This window comes from Trichosurus vulpecula, chromosome 6 (genome assembly GCF_011100635.1).
Source record: "Trichosurus vulpecula isolate mTriVul1 chromosome 6, mTriVul1.pri, whole genome shotgun sequence".
In the NCBI taxonomy this organism is placed as follows: Eukaryota; Metazoa; Chordata; class Mammalia; order Diprotodontia; family Phalangeridae; genus Trichosurus; species Trichosurus vulpecula.
Window position 1 is genome coordinate 93,116,654 of NC_050578.1, and position 12,764 is coordinate 93,129,417.

A 12,764-nucleotide genomic window follows, 5' to 3' on the forward strand; every position below is an offset into this window, starting at 1 on the left:
GACACACTGATTCTCATGATGAGTTTCCTCCTCAGAGGATCCTCCCATTCCTCAGATATCATAGAGTATCCAGAATTGGACTTCTATGGATCTATCCTTGAATTGGAACGTTCAACACATCTTTGATGTTCTCTATACATTTCCCTGTATCTTCCTATAAACTTCTGCACAAGAGACATGGATTTATAAAGAACTCAAATTCCAAATGCCAGATCAATAATTGCAGTATTCTGCCAATGCCGTGCACCAGGCTGGGGTTGGTCCCAATCAATGTTGAAACTCCAGAGATGTTTGCTGAGTGTGGATGTACCGGGACCACAGTGTTCACTGCATCAAGGACATCCATGATTTTCCAAGGGGATTCCAAATGCACAACCCAAACACGAGCACCTGTTTTTACTCAATCTACAGAGACCTAACCACTGCATAGGCTACCTAGATAGATCCTCTCAGTGTCCTTCATAAAATTACTATAATTGTCATTTGGACACACTGCTTCTAGCAGGACGTTCTTTATTATTCTTACCATCACTGCTGCATTGGGTCCTATGAGTCCAGGAGGAAAGGACCCAGACAAAATGAGTGAGATAAGGTTAAAGTTTTTGGGATTTGGGAAGCCCTTGTTTCTGAATATATCTCTATTTTCTGATGCTGCTCCACTGGTTTTTAATCTTCTGGCAAATGAATACTGGCCTCTCCACTTGCATGTACCTAGTGTGCCCCTGACCAAAGTCATAGCAAATTACAACTCAGCCTCTTTGGCTGAATTCTATTGTCGCTGTTTCCAAGATGGGATATCTCTACCTCTGATTCCAAGCCCCTTTGTCTTATTGGAAAGGCTGGCTTAGCACAATGATCCATCTTTTAGCTGGAAACTGGTATATCTGAGTTAGCCTTGATCCTGTACCTGAAAGACGTACCGAAGGCTTCTGGGGCCGACTTTCATCACTTCTGCCCACTCTCTGTGGTCATTTATTGATGTCTCTGTTTCCCTGACCAACTGCATTAAATGAGACAATACCTGTAAAGTGCTTTGCAGACCTTAAAGCACTATACAAATATAGCAATTTCAGATAGCACCTATAATACATCTTTGTCTCCCTTTCTATGTGCCTTAGCCCCTGACATTCTGCAGCATGATGTTAAACCAAGTCCAGAAGCACTTATTAAGCACTTACTGTGTGCCAGGCACAATGCTAATAGTTGTGGGTACATTCTAATATCATAATCATCACAGCCAAGAGGTGACCTCAAAAGCCACCAGGAAGGAGTTAACTCCTCCTCTTAAGCACCAATTCTCCCACAACTAAATAGCAATGATGACTATTCAACCAAGCCCAGAGGATGTGCCGTGCACAATGATGGCTCAACTATGTCATTTCAACATACACATAATTATGTGGTACATTGTCAATACAGGTGGACTTCATCTCACCAAACTCACACTTCATTAAAGGATACAACAACTCTTCAACAATAAAAAAATAAAATAAAATGACACATTGGCATACAGTGGTGTAACAGGTGCTTGAATTTATTTACTTGGCTTGGAAAAGAATACTGGAAAACTACTGTAAAGTGAAAGCTTAAACCTTGAAAAAGAAAAGAGAAAATAACTTTCATTGTAATCCAGAAGCTAATACACTATAATAATAACATACTATGTGCCAAGTGCTTTAAAAATATGTCATTTTATAACATATACATGTAGTTGGGTGTAGAAATCTATCTTACCATACAGGAAAGTGGGAAGGGAAAGGGATAAGGGAAAAGGGAAGCTGATAGAAGGGAGAGCAGATTGGGGGAGGTAAAAGTCAGAAGTAAAACACTTGAGAATGCATAGAGTAAAAGGAGAAAAAGAGCAACATAAACAGGGGGAAATAGGATGGAGGGAAATACATAATAATCATGTATGTGGAAAACATTTTACAGCAAGTTTCTCTGATAAAGACCTCATTTTTCAAATATATAGAGAACTGAGTCAAATTTATACAAATAAGAGCCATTCCTCAATTGAGAAATGGTCAAAGGACATGAACAGGCAGTTTTCTGATAAAGTAATCAAACCTACTTATAATTATATGAAAAATGCTCTTCATCACTATTGATTAGAGAAATACAAATTAAAACACAACTCTGAGATACCACCTCACACCTATCAGATTGGCTAATAAACTATTGGAAGCAATGTGGGAAAATTGAGGCACTAATGCACTATTGGTCAATTCACTATTGGTGATTCAACTATTCTATAGAGCACTTTGAACCTATGCCCAAAGGGCTATAAAACTATTCGTATTCTTTGACCAAGCAACATTGCTATTAGGTCTGTATCCCAAAGAGACAAAAAAAACCAAAAAGGAAAAGGACCTATATTAAAAAACGTTCACAGCAGCTCTTTTAGTGGTGGCAAAGAATTAGAAATTGAAGGAATGTCCATTAATTGGGGAATGGCTGAACAAATTGTTGTATATGGTTGTGATATATTACTATTATGCTGTAAGAAATGATGAGCAGGATGCTCCTGGAAAAACCTGGAAAGACTTACATGAACAGAAGCAAAGTGAAGTAAAGAATCAGGAGAATGTTGTACATATCAGCAGCAATATTGTATGACAATCAAGTATGAATGACTTAGCTATTCTCAGCAATACAGTGATCCAAGACAGTTCTGAAGGACTTAGGATGAAAAGTGCTATTCATCTCCAGAGAAAGAACTGATGGAGTATGAATGCAAATTAAAGTGTATTTTTCCTTTACTTTCTTTATTTCTCTTTTTTTGTCTGGGTTTTCTTTCACAACATGACTAATATGGGAACGTGTTTTGCATGACTGCACATGTATAACCTATATTAAATTGCTTGCCTTCTCAATGAGAGGGAAGGGAAGGGAAGGAAGAAAGAGATTTTGGAATTCAAAAATCATAAAAAAAGAATGTTGAGATTTTTTATATATATAATTGGGAAAAAATAAAATATCAAGTTTAAAAAACAACAGTCCCCTCTCCCAATATCTAATTTTATCTTCACCATAGTCCTGGGAGGTAGGTGCTACTATTATTATCCCTACTTTATAATTAACAAAACAGTAAACAGAGGTTAAGTGACTTGCTCAAGGTCACATAGCTAGTAAGTGTTTAGGGCCATATTTGAACTCAAGACTAGCACTCTATCCTGCACTTATCTATTTGATATGGCAGTCTGTGCAGCTCCTGAGATAGGATTTGCTTCAAGTCTGGCTCTAGGTTGTTAGTTCCTTCCGTGTGGAATCCATCTCCTGGATGGGTCAAATAAGAAAATGTATATAAAGAACTTTGCAAACCTTAGAGCATTATATAGATATTGGCGATTGTTATTGTGATTCCCATCCTCTGATATCTAAAGAAAGTGTAGGCTTGAGAGATGGTAAATTATGTCTCAGCACATCACAGCAGCTCGGGACCATTTCAGGACTCCATACTCAGTTGCCACTCTGTACGACGCCCCATCTGATTATTTTTGTTTCTATTTCCAAAGTCATGCCTCCTATTACAATCCTTGAATCTAGGTACGAGTCTCCTGTATCTGATTTCCCAGGTCTTCCTCCTGGTGAATGCTAGCTCCCTTCCCTCCTATTATTGGTACTGAAGTCAAGTGTCCATCATTAAAGACAAATGGACATGTAACTATTTGGTAAAACGAGTACCAAATCAGAAGATGGCAAAAATCTATCTCTAGTCTATTTTCTGAATGTCAATAAAGGTCTCTATTCAATTCTCCATTCTCAATTCTCCATTGTGGTGTAGAGGTTCTTGAAGTCTTTGCCAACAGAGCTTAAACTCTGGCAGATCCCAAGAAGCTGAAAAGACTTCAAATATTTGGCTCTGGAACAGCTGAAAGAGGCTCATTACTAAAATACTGGCTACTGAGTGAATAATTTTCTCCCAGAACCCTCAAGAAGAATGTATCATCAGGCACAAAAAAATCTGATCTGTAGCTGCAGAAGACATTTCTACTCCAAAAAAATGACAGAACTTTGATGTATTGGAATGGAAGTTAATAGGGGACATTGGGGATAGAGGGGAAGGAGAAAGAAATAAGCATTTATATATCATCTATGTGGCCAAGCACTCTTTACAAAGAGTGTTACAAAGGAGTTAGGTGTTACTATTACCTCCACTTTACAGATGAAGAAACTGAGGTGGAAATTAAGTGATTTGCCCGGAGTCACACAGCTAGCAAGTCTGAGTTTTAAAATCTTGCAGTCTGAGAACTCAGGTTCAGCTTGACTGTAAGCCTAGGGCTCTATCCACTGCACCACTTAGCTGTCCTGTGTATGAGGTGGTGGTGGGGGGTGGGAAGGGAATGTTTATGTTCATTTATTTATTTATTTATTTTGGAGGCAATTGGGGTTAAGTGACCTACCTAGGGTCACACAGCCAGTAAGTGTCTGAGATTTGATTTGGACTCAGTCCTCCTGACTCCAGAACCAGTGTTCTATCCTCTGCCTCTAGCTGCCTCTATGTTCATTTATTTTAGAACCAGAAGGGGTTGTAGTGATCCTCTTTTCCAACCCTCTCATCTTATAGTTGAGGAAACTGATTCCCAGAGAGTTAAAGTGATTGATTCACCCAGTTTGTATGTAGCAGAGCTGGACTAGAATCCACATCATAGTTTGGAAATCTCATGGAGTTCATAGGATTATAGATTTAGAGCTAGAAGGGACCTCAGAAACTATCTCATCTAATCCCCCTCATTTTACAAGTGAGGAAACTGAGGCCAAGAATAGTGAAGTGGCTTGTCACAAGACCATAAGCAGCAGAACCAGGATTCCAACCCTGATCCCCTGATCCTAAATCCAGGTTTTTTCCCACAATACTATGCTGTCTTTTCTGAGTCAAACTGCAGTGCTTTTTATACCAATTCGACCTTTCTCCATCCTCACTAATTCAGTTTTGACAGAACTATAGCTACCAAAAGCCACAATTGACTTTCAGTGATTGAAATGTTGCTGTCATTCCAAGTACGATAAACAAAATATGCTCATTACAGAAAACATCTAAATTTTCAAATTGCTAGTGCATTGGACTTTGTGTATGGTAGTGATCAATCTGGCAGGGGCAGGGAGCCAGAAATCCATCAAATCAACCCCAAACTCCTCTCTGCAAATCCTCTCTGTAAACTCCTCTTGTAAGTCTCCTCTTTGGAGTTGTATATGATCTATATGGTTGCTACAGCAGCCTTTCCTGTGCACTTGCTGATGTGGGTGAAAGGTGTTACCAGGAGGAAGATAAGAAGCTTCCTGGACTCTGTGAGAGTAAACATATTCCCCCTTTTTTGTGAGGACATCTTTAGGGAAACACACCCACCTGCAAAGGCATTATTCTCAAGCACTATTATGACTTTGATAGAGTCCCAAGCACACTGTTGGCATGCCATCAATAGCTAAATAACACCAACATACAACAAATGCAAATACAGGCTGTCCTTGGTACTGGGTTTTTTTTTTTTTGCAGAAAGAATTGCATATTTTCTCTTCCTAACCTGTCATAATATGCTTGACAGAATCATTTGACTAGGACTGCATGGAATTTCCCCCATATCATGCAAACCTTTTTATCCTAGTATCTTCAGCTATAAAATATTCCAGAATCTTTGGGAATATAGGTTCCAGATTAAGTGAGTGTGCAATTTTTGATGCTATGCCTTGAATTTTCAAAGACATCAATCAATTTACAAATTCTTTTCTTAATTCTTTATTTGGTAGCACATCCATTTACAAATATATCCTGCCTCCCACAGCAAACTGCCAATGAACTATCCCTTGTAACAAAGATTTTAAAAGACTGAGGAGGAGGAAAAAGCAATTTAGTAGAACCGACCAACACATCAACATGATACAGATGAAAGACTACTGAGCTCTGGAATTAGATTCAAATCTACCCACAGATACTTATGTGACCTTAAGAAAGTCCCTTAGCCTCCTAAGGCCTCGGCTTCCGCATCTGTCAGATGAGGCGATTCAACTGGACGATCTTTGAAGTCTCTTTTAACTCTCGATCCACAATCCCATCAATCAGCATGGGCTATGGGCAGTATTCTACACCCATAGTTTCCCACCTCTTCGATTAAGGGAAGGAGGTAAAGTAGCTTTGTCAATGTCAGATAACTATATCCTCTGACTCAGTGATCTTATGATTGAAGCTCTTCATAATCTGGCCCCTTCCTACCTTTCCATTATTCTATATACCTCCCTCCTCTCCAGGTACACTATGTTCCAGTGACACTGGCCTCACTCATGTTTCTCTTACACTATACTTCATCTCCTGGCTTTGAGTGCATTTTCACTGACTATCCAGTCAGTTAGAGGCAGCTAGTTGGTGCAGTGGATGGAGTACAGGATTTGGAGTCCAGAATAGCCAGGTTCAGATCGAGTTTTGGACACTTACTAGCAGTGTGACCCTGGAAAAGTCACTTAACCTCTGTCTGTCTTAATTTCCTTATCTATAAAAAGGGAATAACAGCACCTACCTCTCAAGGCTGTTGTTAGGGATAGAATATTTGCATTACTCTTTGCAAACTTTCAAATGTTAGACAAAGTGCTAAACAAACATATTATCATCATTACTACTGTATCCCATGCCTGGAATTCTCTTTCTCCTCATATCTATCTTCTGGTTTGGGGGGCTTTCTTCAAGTCCCAGCTTAAAATCCAACTTTTATAAGAGGCCTTTCCCCATCCCTCTTATGCTAGTGCCTTCCCTCTGTGGATTCTCTCCAATTTGTCCTGCCCATCTTTTTTTTTTTGTTGTTGTACAATGTTGTTTGTATGTTGTCTCTCCCATTGCTTCCACTGTGAGCTCCTTGAGAACAGGGACTGTCTTTGGCTTTGCTTTCTATTCCACACCCTTAGGACAGTACCTGGCACTTAGGAAGCATTTGTTGATTTGACCTGAAATGACTCTACCACCTTCCTGGTGAAGAACACTCAACAGAGAAAGGAGCCTGTGCGAGATAACACAGGGTTTTGGGGGTGTATCCACTGAATGCCAGGCCGTGGGGGTGTGGGGGTGGGATGAATGCACAGGATCATTGGATCATAGACTTAGAGCTGGAAAGGAGCTTGAAGGTTGTCTAATCACAATCCTCATTTTTCAGCTGGAAAGAAGGGAGATTAGAAGTCCAACTTCTCATCTGGAAAGAGGGACCTGAAAGATCACCTAGTCCAACCCTATCATTTAAACCATCATGTCATTTAGTCCAAACAAGAGAGAGACAGAGACAGAGACAGAGACAGAGACAGAGAGAGAGAGAGAGAGAGAGAGAGAGAGACAGAGAGAGAGACAGAGAGAGACAGAGAGAGAGAGAGAGAGAGAGAGAGAGAGAGAGAGACAGACAGAGAGAGACAGAGAGACAGGAGACAGAGAGAGAGAGAGAGAGAGAGAGACAGACAGACAGACAGAGAGACAGAGAGAGAGACAGAGACAGGGACAGGGACAGACACAGAGACAGAAAGAGAGAGACAGAGATGGGGACAAAGAGGAATAGAAATAGAGAGGGAGCGAGGGCCGCTCGCAGAAGGTTCAGTGACTGTCTTCTGGTTAGCTTCCCTCAGGGATCGAGGGCGCACCCAGGGACAACTGGCGTTGTTCACGCACGGCCGTGGGCGGTGCTCAGGGTTTACTGGAGTTCAGCCGGCTGGCAGCACAAACAGTTTCGCACATCCATCATCCTCCTGTTGTTGCCGAAGTGAAGGTGGAACCGTTGGATCAGAGAGGCCCCGGGTCCCCGGTTCCCCACCAGCTTGCTTCTTAACAGGCAGTGCAAGCGTGATGTTCCCCAATTACCCCACGCCAAGGCCACTGGCGTCTACAATCTCCGCGCCTCCTTCTACCGGGACATCGCGATGGGAAGAAGGCGCAGGGCTCCAGGTGCAGCGGGGTCAGAACGTTCCTAGGAATCGGAGTATCCTCTGCCCACTGCCAAGTGGTGTCCGGATGCAGCCATTGGCCCTGGGGCCCGCGGCTGGAGGCGGAGACGTGGGAGAGTAAGTTGAGTTGTGATAGGTGCAAAAACCCAGCCACTGAGAAACTGCTGAGACCTCGACTTAGCGAAATTAAGGCAAGTACTGGCAAAGATGCTGCAGCAGCTTCGGTGGTGTAATAACTGGCAGTGATACAGCGCTTTGAAGTTTGTAAAGCCCTTTATATACAGCATCTTATTTGTTGGCTCTGGCCCCATCAATACCAAATGCCCTTCCAATGTCTATTGAGTTGAAATTTAATAAGCGCCCCTCACGTGCTCCTGCTGTCATCCTTCTCCTCCCTTCCCATTTTCCTCATCCTTTTCTTCGTGCCTTCTTCCTATATATCACTTTTTTCTGCAATGGGTAGTTGAAGAAATACTCTTCTCCTTTGCCTGGCATTTAAGACCTAACAGAGTCTAGCACCTCTCCATACCCATGATTCTTATATTATTTATTCTCTTTCAAAACTTTTAACTTTCTGACAAAACTGGCCTGCTTTTAAGGCAAGGAACATACCCCGTGATGTCTCCCTTTTGTGTCTTTGCCTGGAGAAGATTCCCTCCCCATCTCAACATCCTATCCACCTTTTCTAACTCAAATGTCCCCCGCTTCTCCCTCACATAGGCTTTGATTTGTAACTCTCACATGAACTTATATAATACTTTTAATTATGTCAGTGACTTATTGTTTTCTAGGCTATCATAATCTCATATTCCTATGGAGCTTTTTTTTTGTAAATTGCTCCATATACACAATTTCAATTAATCTTCATGATAACTCTGCAAGACTATTACTATCCCCAATTTACAGATGAAAAGAGTGAGGATAGGAGAGGTTAAGTAACTCATTCAGGGTCACATAACTTGGAAGGGTCGGAGAAAGGAGGCAGTATTCAACTCCAAGTCTAGCACTCTACATACTACACAATACTGCCTAGATTATATAAACTTTGAGAGAAACAGCAACTGTGTCTTGTTTAAACTTGGTATACATTGGTGCTTAGGACTTTGATCTCCATAGTAGGCACTTAATAAATATTTGTTTTTTTCTGATGGACTGCTAGATGGTGCAGTGGATAGACTGCCAGACCTGGAGTCAGGAAGACTTATCTTCCTGAGTTCACATATGGCCTCAGACACTTACTGACTGGGTGACCCCAGGCAAGTCTCTTAACCCTGTTTGCCTTAGTTCCTCATCTGTAAAATGAGCTGGAGAAGGAAATGGCAAAAAATTCTGGTGTCTCTGCTAAGAAAAGCCCCAAATGGGGTCAGCAGGAGTCAGACACAACCCAACAACAAAAATTGTTTCTTGAGAGGCAATATAGTGTAGTGGACACTGAATGCCAGACTGAGCCAGGAGACCTGGACAAGTTACTTCACTTACCCTTCTTCGTGCCTCAAGTTTCCTCAACTTCAAAATGGGGAAAAAAAAAGATTTCTCTAGAGGGCTGTTGGGAGGAAATCACTTTGCAAACCTTAACATGCCATAGAAAAGTAAGCTGTTATTTCCAAAGTCCTGATGAGAGAAAATAAGGACTTCTTGTTGTCATGGCTCTATATTCCAGAGGCAGTTTTGGAATTTCTGAGATTCAGGAAGCAATAAAACAATTCACATTTTATATAGCTACATTGGAGGACTAGCCCTTGGGTGCTCTGTCATTCATTGGCCAACTACCCAGTAAAGTACTGTTATAATGCTGCCTTCGATTCAATTAAATCCAAAACAAATACCACGTGCCTGCTATGTGCAAGGCACAGAACTAGTCATGGGGGAATACAAAGATACATAAGAGCAGTTCATTGCCCTAGAGTTTATAGTGTAGCATGAAAATATACCATATTTCTTTTTTTAAAATTCTGAGCTTAAACAACAATAAAAACATTTCCATAAATACCAGAGAATATAAAAAGAGGATTCTATATGAAACCATAAACATCCATTTCATAGTGCTTGTTTTTTTGAAAGCATATAATAAATTCCTCACATGAATTTCAAAACTCTCCTGTTTGTGCTTCCTTCTGAACTTCCTTCTGTGTATTAAAAAAATGTTACAGTGATTCTTTTTGTGGGGGGGCATCACTATTGCTAATTCTCCTCTCCTGAGATCTTCCCACTCGCATTAAAAACCAAAAGAGGAAAAAAAAACCCCTCGTAACAAGTAAGCATTGTACAGTAAAATGAATCCATGTAGTGGACACGTCCAAAGGGGTATCCCTGTACCTTGTGTTCATCACTTCTCTGTCAGGAGGTGGGTAACATGCTTCATCATAGGCACTTTGGAAACATGGCTGGTCATTGGAGTGATCAGAGTTCTTAAGTATTTCAACATAGTTTTTCTTTATAATGCTGTTGTCCTTGTATAAATTGTTCTCTTGGTTCTGCTCACTTCATTCTGAATTATTTCATACTATCCAGGATTCTCTGAAACTTTCTTTCATCATTCAGTGCAATAATATTACCTTATATTCATATACCACAATTTGTCTAAGGCATACCCTCCCCATATTAGATTTGAGTTTTCTCCTTTTCTTTCCCTCCCCTTCTAGCCCTCCCCTTCAGAGATCAGTACATTTGTTTTTCTTGCAATACCATCCTGATGTTATTCTACCTCCTCCACCCCTGCTTGTTTTCCTGTTGAGTTTGACATGGTTCTATACCAGATTCTTGTGTGTGTGTGTGTGTGTGTGTGTGTGTGTGTGTTCAACTTTCCTTGATTTCAGGTAACAGTGAAGATTATCTGATAGCCACTCCCCTTACCCCTTTCTCCATGTTTGTAGATTTTTCTTACACAACCCAATAATGAGAAATAGCAAATTTTATTCTTCTCTCCATTATCATATTTATCTTTTTATCTTCCCCTTTCTTTTCCTTTTAAAATCTCCTAGGACTTGTAGTTTTCTTCAACTATCTCATTACCCTCTGAAAACACTAAACTTCTGAAGAGAAAGTTGTTTATTCTTCTCCTAATAGGATGTTTGTATTATATCATTATGCTCCTCCTTCTAGTTGCTGAAATAAATCCACCTTTCTAGGTTTTTCTGTATGTTTGTGTTTATATTTTGAAGTTTCTATTCAGCTCTGTTCCTTTTATCAGAAATGCTTTAAAGTTCTCTATTCCATTAAATATAATTCTTTTTCTTTGTGGGATTATACTCAGCTTTTCCTTTTGGAATATTATATTCCAAGATATCCTCTGGTTTTCAGTAGAAGTTGCCAGGTCTTGTGTGTTCTTGACTTTAGTTCCTTGTTACTTGGACTGCTTCTTTCTGGATACTTGTAGCAATTTTTCTTTCATGTGGGAACTCTGGATTTTGGCTATGATATTCCTAGGACTTTTCCTTTGGGTGTTCTTTTTAGTACTGGCTCTTACTTTGCTGGAGGGGTCCCCCTTTCCTATTGCCCATGGGCTTCTAGCTGACCTCTTATGTAATTTTGTGGTAAAAGAAGTCATTGTAGTTTCTTATTGAATTCTTCAGTCTGCTGCAAACCTTAGGATTTTGCTCGAGAAGATACATGAGAGCTCGCTGGTCTGCTTCTTGTTTAGACTGCCATTTTTGCAGGAAGTAAAATATGACCCATTCCAAATAAAACTTTAATATGAAATATATTAAGATATCATTCTGGCATTGTATCAGAAGATTTAGAATTGAAATGAACCTTAGAGAGTGCTTCATGTAATCCTCTTGGTTTAGAGATGAAGAGACTGAAGCCAAAAGAAAAGAAGCAATATGTCCAAGGTACAGTGGATAGAGGGGTGGGTCTTGGAATCAGGAAGGCCCATGTTCAAAACCCACCCCTGACTTGTACTGCCTATGTGACCTTGAAGGAGCTACTTAATCTCTGTGTGCTTCAGGTGACTCTGTAGGATTTATCTACTAAAGTACAGAGAGACTAATATTAGGGGAGGGAGTTTTCATACCAGGAGTTTCCCATTTTGACAAAAATCACAGATTGTTTTCATATACCTGCACAAAATAGAAAGCAACATGCTGTACCAATGGAGGAAAAACTCTTTTTCAACTAGTTGGCTTATAGAGGGGTTCTTGGATGAGATAGATTTTGAGCTAGATCTTGAAGGCAGGATTTCAGTAGGTGATCCAGGGAAGAGGGATCACTACAGGCAAAGGCATCGATGTTTTGGAGAAAAGGAAGGATTTCCTTAGTTTTGGTGGTAAGACATAGGATCTTCCAGACATTTCAGATCTGAAAGATCACAGGATGATAAATTTAGAGCTGGGAGGAGTAAAGTGAAGGAAATAAGCATTTATAAAGTACTGACTACATGCAAAGCACTATGCTAAGTGTTATGGGTGTTTTTACAAATATTACCTCATTTGATGCTTATAACAACCCTTTGAGGTAGGCACTATTTTCCTCATTTTACAGTTGAGGAAACTGAGGCAAACAAAAGTTAAATGTCTTGCCCAAAGTCATACAGCTATTGTCTGAGGCTAGACTCAAACACAAGTCTTCCTGACTCCAGGCCCAGAACACTATCCACTGTGCCACAAGCTTCCTCTGGGGAAGGAAATTTTAAGTAGTACAACCACCTCATTTTATAGATGAGGGAACCGAAGCCCAGAGAAATGCTCAGGGTCAGGAAGGTAACAACCTAGTTCTCTTGACTCCCAGTATTTTCCTTCCACTCCATTCTGGTTCTGCTCCTGGCTTTCCAGACTTTTTTCTCTCCAATGCTATAGTAGCCTTTTCACGTGGAACTTTTATTCTTCTCCTCTGATTTCCCTCTAGAAGCTGACCGT